This window comes from Chelonoidis abingdonii, chromosome 7, assembly GCF_003597395.2.
Source record: "Chelonoidis abingdonii isolate Lonesome George chromosome 7, CheloAbing_2.0, whole genome shotgun sequence".
Classification (NCBI taxonomy): domain Eukaryota; kingdom Metazoa; phylum Chordata; order Testudines; family Testudinidae; genus Chelonoidis; species Chelonoidis abingdonii.
Genome location: NC_133775.1, coordinates 80377292 through 80389689, shown reverse-complemented (window position 1 = coordinate 80389689; position 12398 = coordinate 80377292). Strand labels below are relative to the sequence as shown.

The 12398-nt window shown below is 38.6% G+C and overlaps 1 protein-coding gene across 1 annotated transcript in view; it reads left to right on the top strand.

Moving 5' to 3' along the window:
• The window catches only part of DOCK2 (dedicator of cytokinesis 2), a 538858-nt gene that overhangs the window by 178144 nt on the left and 348316 nt on the right, over positions 1 to 12398 (top strand). The window lies entirely within an intron of this gene.

Below are 12398 nucleotides of genomic sequence, written 5' to 3'. Positions count from 1 at the left end.
AGGTCCTTTTTAAACCAGGTGCCCTGATTAGGCTGCCTACCATAATTGATTCTAGACAGTTCTTAATTGGCTCCAGGTGTCTTGATTAGCTTGCCTGTCTTAACTGGTTCTAGCAGGTTCCTGATTGCTCTAGGGCAGCCCCTGCTCTGGTCACTCAGGGAACAGAAAATTGTTCATCCAGTGGCCAGTATATTTGCCTTCTACCAGACTTCTGTACCCCACCTGTCTGGGTCTGTCACAGTTACATATAAAATAAAATCATAAAACACTTTCTAAAGTGTGAGCATAAATAACATGATAGTCCCCTGTCTCCCAAAGCTCTCCCAAAGCTTCTCTCCCAGGGTCTAAGAGCAAGACTGAGTGTGATGATCTGTTCATAAGACAAGACAGCTGGCAGTTCTTCCCCTTGGTGAAGGACAACTAGGTGTAAATCTGCTGCCCCCCATATAGTTCCAATGATTCATTGTCTCCATTTGTAAAAGGGGTTAATCTGCTGCTCCCTTCTCTCTCCTCCCCCTCTTTCCCACCCCCAAGCCTGCCCTGGAGATTTTGCAATCACTTGATTAGCATTTTGCTTAGATTGTAAATAGGGGTTCATTGTGAAGTATACACTACTTTATCTACTCGTCTATGTACCTTAGCATGTCTTGCCTGAAAGAAACTTGTTCATCACCTTCTGATGACCAGCCCCAAGTCACAGACCTTGAGAACATAATTGTCTGTGTATATTTACAACTCCATACATATTATCTGTACAAACATTTCATCATAATTATGAGGACCAGCATAATACATGCTTGCAGAAGAGACCTAACATGACATTCTTTAGTGGACTTGTATCGTACATATCAAACCCAGGGCCTCCCTGTAACACTTATGAACTCCTGTACCCTCTGCTAGTTGGCACCAAGAGATCCCTGGGTCACAGACTCTGGGGATAAAGACAAATTTATTTTACTCTGATTTTACCTTCTCATATTTAATTGGGGCCATATCCCAATGACACAATCATCACTGTACATTGGTTGTATAGTTCTGTAGTTCTCAAAGTGTGATAGGCTTTTTAGGTCTATTTGTAAAGGTGAAGAGTTTCCTGTAATTTCAGGGGTTCTTAGTCTCTTATTCTCATTTACTTCATGGAGGAGCTAAATGATAGTTAATTGGGTTTGTGGAAAAGCATAAAATGTTAAGAGGGAATTATCAAAGGAGATGGTGAAACTTTGGTAGATTAAGTAAAGCAGGGGATTACAGGGTTGTGAAACTCTGGTGAGCAGAACACAAGAATGAAAAGGGATGGGTAAATGTTTTGCACAAAATTATTACATATCTCAAGTAATATATTTTAAATAGGTTTATTTTTTCAAATTTAATCACTCATTTTCAGTTCTAGAATGCTGCCATGTTAAAGGTGAAAGAGCTTATGAAAGTAATGCTTAACATTTACTAATATGCCCATTTTCAAAGAGTTTAAGAAATGAGAAATCTGGGGTCCCTTGTAAATCCTTTTGAAGTATATGTAGTTAATGCAATTTTCCTCTCTAAGCCTTTTATTTCCTTTTGAAATAGAGAAATGTTGAAGTATTAACAAAAAAAAGGTGAAACTTCAGAACATCTGACTTGTTAACATTACATTCTGATTTTGATAATAGAGCTAAAATTTCAAAATGGTTTTCAGATTCCTCTCTTGAAACGGAGTTCATTCCAGAATACTTTGCCAGAAGCTGGGAATGGGGATGGATCACTTGATGATTATCTGTTCTGTTCATTCCCTCTGGGGTACCTGGCATTGGCCACTGTCGGAAGACAGGATACTGTGCTAGATGGACCTTTGATCTGACCCAGTATGGCCGTTCTTATGTTCATGTACTGAGTAAAAGGTGGCTTTGAAAATTTGCATCTTGGAAAGATCTTGTTTTTTATGTGAAATTAGTGTGTTTAACTTCATGAAAATACAAAATTTGAGGGGTTTGAAAACACTCAAATTTAAACTGATATTTCTGCAGCTGTTCCTAAAACTCAGCAGGTAAATAAACTGCAAAACTGATTAAACAAATATGTTCTTGTTTCAGTGGAATGTAATATTTTATTCTCTTTGGTTTTCCATGTTTACTGAAACTCTGGCATCTGTGCATACTCAAGAATTTTGAAAACTACTTATTTCAAAGGGATTTTTAAAATAGACAAATATTTTAGATTTTATTTCAGAATACTTCAGTTCTAAAACCATTTGAATACTAGTGTGCTGCTGAAAGTTTAAAGAGCTGCTAGATTTTTAAATATTGCCTTATAGAAAATTGATAAGCATGGCAAATTGGTGGCTACTCTTGGCCAGTTTTAACAAGTAAAAATCCTAGGATTGATCACCTTGCATAAGAAGTACCCTGTACAATGTGCACCGTGTTCTGCTCCTTAGACCGGTAGCTGTGACCTGTGCAGATCCTGGCCTTCTCTACACTGGCAGGGTATGTGCAGCTACAGTGAAATGCAGGCTGTGTCCACACTGAAATATATAGCTACATATGGTAATGAAAGGCTCTGGCAGGGGGGAGTAATGAGGAAATTTCCAATAGTGGGATGCTGCCATAACCTTTCCTTGCTGTCTCCTCCCTGACAGGGCCTTTTCCTGCTTCTGGGGCCTTTTTCTATGGCAGGGAAAGACTGAGGCAGTGGGATGCTCCACTGCTAAAATTAGTGTAGACAGGGGAAGCATTGTTTGTGCAAATATAGAGAGTCATGTAGGGTACATGATACTTGGTTCTGGCATGTCTTTACTCACCTAAACTGGCTATCTGCTATTCACACGTGTGTATGTACTCTCCACATCACCGTAAGTGCATTAGAGAGCCCCTGAGACACAAGTGGGTGCTAAGGTTTTTGAAGGCTAGTCCTGTCCTGTTCATTGGTTCTTGACTTCTGTGGCTATTGAGAAGAGTCCCAGTTAGCTATTGCCTTTTAATTCTTCTTGGGGGATAAGTGGGATGCCTTTAGCAATAAAATTATATTTATCCAGTTCTCATTTTGATTCTGAATCCCTGCAGAGTTGAGGTTGGAACAATATAATTTGGAGCAGATATACCTCAAGCCCTACCTTCTGCAGACATGTGGAATGTTGTTTCCCACCATATAGCCACTGAGCACCTTCTCAGCATTGCAGAATAATTCATGGAGAAGTGGGTGGGTTAAATACATCTTTAAAGAAAAATGCGATGAATGCCTGTACTCAGCAAGAAAGTCTCTACTCACCCATTTTTTTAGTCATTTAAATATTACCTAGAAATAGAAACACCATCTTTATAAAGATCAACAATCAATATGTCCTGGAGGCAAACTTAGATACTTGGGAATTTTAGGAGATGTTCTATTTCTCAGAACTGAAAAGTCAACAAATACAGAATCAATTTTTAAAAATAATATTAATGATAGTTTTAGCAATGGGTTTTAAAACTGATTTTAATCTTTAGATACTATTCTAAGGGGTTTTTACTGTTTAAACACTGCCAGTGTGCTTCGAACAATACAAATTAGAGGTCCAAGGACATAACAGTCCAGACAAAAGAGAAAATGTGTCTACACAGTGTATGAGATGCTCACAACGATAGACTCCACCTATATTTTATTAATAGACTTGTGGTAGCATTTTTACGTATTTTCCTTTTCACACATGGTTAAAATAATAAAGTATGATTTTAATATTTCTTACCGGTAATTGTAATTTATCACTTCTAAGAATTGGCTCAGCCTTCAGATGAGATCATGCCACTTGGAGACATTTAATTATCTAAAAATAGAAATGAAAACCACCAAAAGTGCCATTCTTTACATGGATGAGCAGGATCCATTAATAATTCTCCAAAATAAAATATTATTGAGGAAATACCTGAAAGCGAGCAAAGGGAGGACAGCCTTTCCTTTAAACACTGCACACAAGATTTGCAGAATCGTCAATATCTATTTTTTTAAAAATATGCATGATATAAATAAAAAAATCAAATTTACCTTACAAAGGATCAGATCCTGCAGCCATTGCTCCTCCCTCTCTTTACTCAAAAAGTAGTCTTGTTGATTTAGATGGGATGATGTCACGTTCCAGGATGCAATCCAGACCAGTGAGGGGTTGTCACCGCCTGCCCTGCAACCTTGGGTGCCTCACAATACTTTTCTCTTATGTTTCTGAAGCTGGACTGCTCACAAACAGCCAAGAGCATGTAGGTCACACCCTGAGTGTTTGTGTACAGGTACAGCCCTGGTCCAACAACCTTGACCCTAGCAGCCTGTCAGCAATACACCAGCCACATTCTGACTTCCAGCAGCCTTGGTTACTACATGTAGGGTGACTGCAATGCACTCTCAGTCCTGAATTTTCCCAAAAATGTGTTCTGTACTGTTCAGCCCTCTCTGGAGCAGTGTGGATATTAGATGCCCAATCCCCCTGTAAGGGGTCAATATTCAACAGTTGGCTGCTTCAGCGGGAGTTACTAAACAATTCAGTTTAAACACAGCACTGGATTAGTTTTGATTAAAAAATATCAAAGAAGTTTATTTAACTACAAAGAGATTTTAAGTGAATACAAGTATAAGGTATTAAAGTCAGAAATGGTTACAAGAGAAATAAAGATGAAAACACATCCTAGTAGCTAAAATTTAACAACCCGGCTTGATTCAAGGTAAAGTCCTTACCACATGTTTTCAGCAGCATTGATAATCAAATTTTCTTGTCAGGATCCTTCCCAAAAATCAAAAGGCTGGTTCCTTTGTCATCTTAGTTGAGAGAGAAAGAGAGAAAGGAAGATAGAGAAAGATAACCTGGGATATTTTTGCCCCTCATTTTTATAGTACTGTCACCATTTAAAATGCCTTCTCCTGAGCGTTACCCCTAGATAAAGTTCCTTCCTTCTATGATGATGGAGACATAGAGTCTTGTGGTGATAGAGGTTTCATGATGTTGTTTACTGAAATGCAGATCAATCTGTTTTTGCACCCACTTCCTTGCCAAAGAATGGCTCCTTGACCAATAATTGCCAGTCAACTTTGACACCTTGTGTCAAAGTACCAGGTTGTCTTTTGCCTTTGAGAAATGAGTTTATCCATCTTGCTGTCCCAAGGGCCCTGTTTACTACTGGAGGTAAAGACACATTTCTTTGTTTAGCTTAGAGTTGTTTAACAACATCTGCCTAGTCAGGACTACATGGGTTTGAATGTATGCTAATCTCACCATACAGGGGAAATTCATAACTTTACATATAATGTTGCTGCATACGTTTCACCATGATATTATTGACTAGTGAGTTAGTAGTTTTCAAATGATTTCCCACAAAGCATATTGTGTTCAAAGAATATTACAGTAGTGTGTGGTATTGGGCGTGGGATGTGTATACATGGGTGTATTTGGTAACAGACAGTTGACATGGGGAGGACCAATCACATAAGTAAGGAAATTTTCATTTGAACCCAGAAGCCATTTTTATCAGAAGTTTAGATAGGAAAAAATTGACCACATCCAAAACAAGGCATGAATTTGACTTGATCATTGAAGTATGAGGTTCTGCCAGAATCAAAACACTGCCACTACTGTCCGTCTAAACTTTCATATAGTAAAAGGTGAGGTATCTTATGTTGTTTGTTTGGTGCTTTGATGTCTGGGGCCCAAGTTAAAGTTGTTAGCTATGAATTTCCTTACTTAGATGTTTGTTTTTACATAGCTACAGTATTCTATTGTTCTTTTAAATTAATGGGTGCTTATGTATGACCTTAGGTTTATCTTGATGATATTTTTATTTAAGAACACAAGGTGGGATTTTCACAAGTGCCTAAGGGTACGTCCACCCAACGACGTAAGGGTACATCCACCCAACCAAAACAAACCCCAGCAGCAACAAGTCTCAGAGCCCAGGTCAACTGACTCAGGCTTGTGATGTGGGGCTCATGCTACAGGGCTAAAAATAGCAATGCAGATGTTTGGGCTTGTGCTGGAGCTCAGGTTCTGAAGCCCAGCAAGGGGTGGTGGTGGTCTTGGAGCTTGGGCTCTAGCTTGAGACTGAATATCTGTACTCCTATTTTTAGTCCCACAACATGAGCCCAAATCAGTTGATCCAGGCTCTAAGACTTGATGCCATGGGTCTTTTTTTCACTGTGTTAGATGTACCGAGTGACACAAGAGCACCAGTTCCATTTACTTGGAAAATGTTTTTCAATTGAACTTCTGCTCTTAAGTCACGCAGGCATTGCTGAATCAGTGACAGTCACTTAGGCGCAGTGTTTTGGTTGTTGTAAATACATGTCATACAGAGCCATATGGACTGAGACACAAGTGACCTAGTTCTGCTTCCATTTCTGCCACTGACTCACCAAGATCTTAAACAAGCAGCTTATACTGGGATTTTGTAAAACACCTATTGGAGTTATTTGGGGTTTTCAGAACCCACAGCAGGGGCAACTTACCTATTTCACTCCAAGTGGTGTCAGGAATAAATCAATGGGAACACAGCAATTCTTTTTGATAAGAGATGAAATGCAAGTAAGCGTTCTTTTGTCTAACAATGCAGTTTTTTTAGATTTAAGCAGACAGACATAAGCAATAGGTTTAGAACATCCTAGATATTTACTTAAATTCTGAAACGGTATTGAGTAATTAACAATGGGTTTGCAGTGGCCACTGCTTACCCACTGGGGAGAAAAGATGTCCAGAAGAACATCTATCAGGATGGTTTTAGAGAACTGCTTCAAAGTATACTCTGTTTAGACTTTTATAACTAACTTCTACAAAACAGACATGTCATAATGACCCCTACTGGATCATTACTTTTTCTAACTTTTAATAAATATCTAATATGAGAGGAGCTGCGACTCAAGGTCTTCCAACCAACAAGGTTTTCAGTCTTACTTGTTTACTTTTTCCCCCTCCTCTTATTTTGATTGGCAGAAACAGCCAACTAGTTTTTGACCTTGCATTTAAAAGCCTGTCTTCAAATTAACCTTTAACTATGTGGTGTTCTATTTTATTAATTCATGGTGGCTGAATGCACATTATCTGGTTGCAGTTGGCTTGATTGCATATTGGGGTACACCCCCCCTCAAATCCAGGGTAATAGTCAGGTACCCAGCTACCACTGACTTTGGGGGTAAGATACCTAATTCCCTTAATCCCTTTTGAAAATACCATCCATGGATTCTGTGCCTCAATTTCTCTGTCCTTAAAATGGGATGTTGATCCTTGTTTTTTTTCCTCATAAAGTTACATAGAGATTTGTGGATGGATAGTGCATTGTTAGTATTTTGTATATTTCATTAATAAAAAGATTAATATTTTGCATGAAAAATAAACCTAATAATTACTGAGACAAAAATCCCTTCTACTTCTATCTCTTGGAGGACAAAAATACTAATGCTAACATCTAAGATTAAATTCATTATGTTCAAATATGTTTCCAGCATCTAAAAGGATCAGAAGTTCAAAATCCAGAATTAGGGATATGATGAATGAAGAGCCCCATTTTCGCCTGCTGCTTCTCCTGCTTTGGAATTAAATAAATAAATAAATAAATAAATAAAGGGCAGTAAAAATGTGACTTTAAATGTTCACTTATTTAACTGAGAACAGCACCACTCATAAAGAAAATTTTGCAGCTGGCTTCAGTTTCTCTAGTTAAAAATTGATCCACTAAAATAGGATTACTCCTAAAAATCTAAACTTTATTTGAATTGCGTGGATGTTTAGAGAATGAAAAATAATGCCCTTCTTGACATCTAAAGTGAAGTTGTTTCAAATAATTAAAGGGTAAACAAGGTATTGATATTATAATACAGTTGCATGTTTCAGCTGCTGTTCCCTTATCTATTACAGCCTCTGCAACATATGACTCATAGAGATGCTTTTCTTTACTCTGTTTGACATACTTTTCATATGATGCCAAATTCACCGTTACGTTTTGCTTATGAAAGATGCATTGAATCTGAAAGATTAAATAAATTGATTGTACTCCCTCACTGCCCTTTAAGGAGCAAGCTTTGTTGTTTTCCTCAGTTATCTTGAAAAGCTGTTGCCTTCTTCCTGCTCAACTGCTTGCAATTGTATATAATTTATAACATTTAATTTGTGCAGTCACTAGGGTTTTTTATAACTGGGCTTCATTTTGTTTCATTTCTTTCTTTCTTTCTTTCATTTTTGTCCCTTTTTAAAGATGTACTTTTATTCCATTTATCCCACTTTAACACACACACACTCAAAACTGGACTTTGCAGACTTTTTAAAAAAAGCTAATGTTGATTGTGCTAACAGAGTTATAAATCCCTTCCAGCGTATAGCCACTGATACATATGCATAATCTCGTTCACATGCAGGTTATCACATGATCATTTCCCCCATTGTGCCATTTTAGCAAATCCATGCACATACTTAGATAAAAGTGTGTGTGTGCATGTATTCTTGGGAGGGGGTGGGAAGGGTAAGTACCCTAGAAATATAGACTAGCCTTGAAAAATTCTAGGTACTCAGATGGGATATGATTTTTCCTACTACTTGGGTGTGTCAGGGGCACTAGTGTCTGTAGCATATCTGCAAATATTTGTTTTATATGCCGGCATCTCAGCGAAACCATAGGGGGAAAAAAGCTATAGCAAAGAATGTAAATAGAAGAAGGAGTCACAGAAGAGGTTAATACCTAAAATGCTCCATATCAGTCTATTGTGAAGTCTATACTCTAAGAAAACTCTCAGCAGTTTTGATGGGGCCTGAGGAAAGAGTGTGGAAGCCGGCCCAAAATAAACTGAATTTATAAAAATAAAGGACACTTCTTCTGTGTCATTTAACTTTGGGACATTGAGTTGAAACACAGAATTCAGGAAGGCTAGTCTTCCTCTTAGGATCCAATGACCAAACAAGAAGTGGCAGATGAAGACATTCTGTTCTGGTGGTTGAACAATTTTTTTCAATGAACAATTTTTTTCCAGAACAATTTTTATGGAAAAAAATCATTGTCAAATCAGTAATTTTTCAGAGAAATTTCAACTCAAATGTTCAGAGGAGAAACATGAAATAATTAAAAATTTTAGGATTTTATTTTCTTTCCAAATAATGAGGATGACCCATTTTCTCTCACTTTAACTCCTTTTCACCGGGGCAAGTTGTTGGGGGGAAAGTGAGAAGAAACAACAAAACATGAGAAACAAAATTTTCATTTAACAGTTGAAAAAAAATTTTTTTTAACAAAATGAAAACTGGGAATATTTTTTCTGACACTTGAAATGGAAAAGAAAAGATCCAGTCTAGTCCTTAACCTGGAAGCAATTTGAGGACACTTGAGATGAGTCACTTCGTACTATAAATTGTATAACTTGAAGGTAAAGAGTGTTGTGCACTTCCCTAAAATAAGTAGCCATGAGTAATGCTATCATGTTTTCCCATATTATTTCATTTTTAGAGATGTCCATGTGTATTTGGACTGTGGTGGACCAGGTGGGAGGGTAAATGTATTCCTTGGGAAAGACTGGATCAACGGCACATCGGCCTTGAGGGGGCCGGGAGGGACTTCAAAGATCACTTCAGGTTGACTTTTTTTTTTAATCTCTACTTTGGTTCAGTTTATCATGCGTAAAACACATGTCTGGCACTGAGGTTACAAATCACCACCTCTCTCTAATTCGATCTTCCCTGTTCAGCTGTGACAGACCTGCTTCCCCTAGGCCCCAGCGAACAGTTGCTGTACTCCAGCAGCAATTTCAAAGCTCCTATCCTGGGAGCAATGTCCTCCTACAGTCATGATAGAAGTGGGCATATAATAAAATCAGGTGCACTATTGTACAGCAGTAATTGGACATATCTCTACTGTATTGCATCTGGGAGCTGCATGTCATATATTTAGCTTTTCTCCCCAATTCAGGTGAACAGTGGCAGCTTACAATGAGCTCAGCTTCCCGCTTTACACAGATTACTAAAATAATTTAAATGATAAAATGTAGGTCTAGAAAAAGACTTAATAGATGAAATCCATCAGCTTCCAGATGCAGGGTTTAATCCCCAGAGAAAGGATGTCACATATAATATAAAATATTAATCTTATACTACCCATAGAATTTAGATAAAGAGCAAATAAATTCAAATTTAAGCCAGTAAGTCTAAATTTAAATAAAATATTGGTTTACATTAAATGAAAAGAATTTTAAAAAGCTGAAACTTGGAAAAAAATCAATTCAACTCATCCAGCTTAGAAATTGAAAATAGTTGAGTGTTCTATTCTATCCTTCTGCCAGTCAGCATTGTTGCCTTTTGCATGCTGATCTCATGCTCTATTTAGTCTAGTTTTAAATGTCTCAAACAAGGGCCCTTTCAACAACATGGATACAACAAGAGGTCAGGGCAGGAAGAGGGATAGCTCAGTGGTTTGACCCAGGGTTAAACCCAGGGTTCTAAGTTCAGTCTTTGAGGGGGGCTTTTAGGGATCTGTGGCATAAAATCTTTTTGGGGATTGGTTTCCCTTTGAGAAGGGGGTTGGACTAGATGACCTCCTGAGGTCCCTTCCGACCCTCACATTCTGTGATTCTATGGACTGTAATCAGACGTGGCTCCAGGTCCCAGCATGCTAAGCGCGTGCTTGGGGCAGCAAGCCGCAGGGGGCACTTTGCCGGTCGCCGCGAGGGTGACAGGCAGGCTGCCTTCAGCAGCTGGCCTGCAGAGGGTCTGCTGGTCCTGTGGCTTCGGCGGACCTCCCGCAGGCATGCCTGCGGAGGGTCCGCGGGACCAGCGGACCCTCTGCAGGTAAGCTACAGAAGGCAGCCTGCCTGCCATACTTGGGGCGGCAAAATGCCTAGAGCTGCCCCTGACTGTGACCTAATTAACATATAGGTAAGTGTGTTTTAATGTTCTCTTAAGAGTAAAGTGCCTAATTAGAGATTTCCTATGAGGCATTTTAGAAGGACTTATCCAAAAATAGATCTAACTTTGCACACACTTATTGAGTGGGTAGGGGAAAAGGCTCTTCAGAATACTCTGAAGAAATTCAGTAGCAACATCAGCATGTGACATGCCCTCTGGAAACTTCAGATGTGCCAGCCTAACTGGGAAGTCTGCCAAACAACCAGATGCTAGTGTTGGCAAGATACCTACCCCAGCATGGCATCTGGCACTGTAATTGCTAATCAAAGAGACAGGATGAATGTTACAATGTGTTTAGGTAAGTGACATTAAGTACAAAGGTATTGTTTGTAATTTAATAAAATGTGAATATATTAAATAGTTTTAACTTCTTTAAGGACTAAGTGGGTTATGATATTGTTTTAGTGCTGGTTCATTGTTTTATTACTAAACATCACATTTGAGATAAGTAATTTAAAGAACACTAGCAAAGGGCAACAAAGGAAAAATGTAAGGATCAAAGGAAAGGAATGTGCATGAACATCTGGCATCCATGAGGCAGCAGATACAGAATGTTTTACCAGCTTGAGAAAGGGCTTGTTAGTGGAGAGGGCACGGCGCTTTGTTACGTATATGAGGATTTGGCTCAGCCAGAGTCTTTCCAGACTTCTGGAAATGTCCAGTTCACACTACTGTTACTCAGTAGACTAAGACCTTCATTAATATTGATTAGGATCGTATAATCTCAGTAATATGGGTACTAATTTGGTAACAGCATGTGTTCCAGGAATGGGCTGGACCATGTGACAGACTGGTGTTTCTAATAATGAAAATAGGTTTAATAGGGGCCACCCAGCTTTTTTCTACTAGGTTCTTTAGCCTGTTGAGCAAGCAATCCATACTGTAGGATGGCTGTCGATCTCTATCGGACAGGCAGGGCACAGTCACCTCATTTAATTCATATATATCCTCTCTGTCCATCTTAACATTAAGTAGCCTTGATTATATTTAATAACAGCATGTCTGTACCTGTTCAGTGTCTCCATGACAGAGTACAAGTTTAGGCTGAAGTGATTCTGGTATAAAGTTAAAACTTAGCATAGGTGATATGAACATGTCCTATTTAATCTACTGGAAATCTGCTTATTATTGTAATAGCAATAGCTCCTCCTCATTGTTTGCATTAGACTAGTGCTTAGACACCCATCAGGATCAGGGCCCCATTGTTCTAGGCACTGTATAGATGATAAGAGAGTGTCTGTTTAGAAAAAAATATAATATACTGGTAATTAGACAAAAATGGTGAGAGGGGAAACTGAGGCACTGAAGTGATTTGCTCAAGGCACGTAGCAGACCGATGGCAGAACACTCTTGGATATGCATAAAATAGGTAGCTTAAGTGTTTGCTTCTGAGGACCATTGGATCCCCTAGAGCAAAGGGCCTAGAACCCCAGAGTTAAGCGGTAAAATTAAACCAAGAAATAATTGCAATATAGCAGCCATTCTGCAAGTGAAGTCAGACATCACTAATAATGCTCTTCTAAAGGCTAGT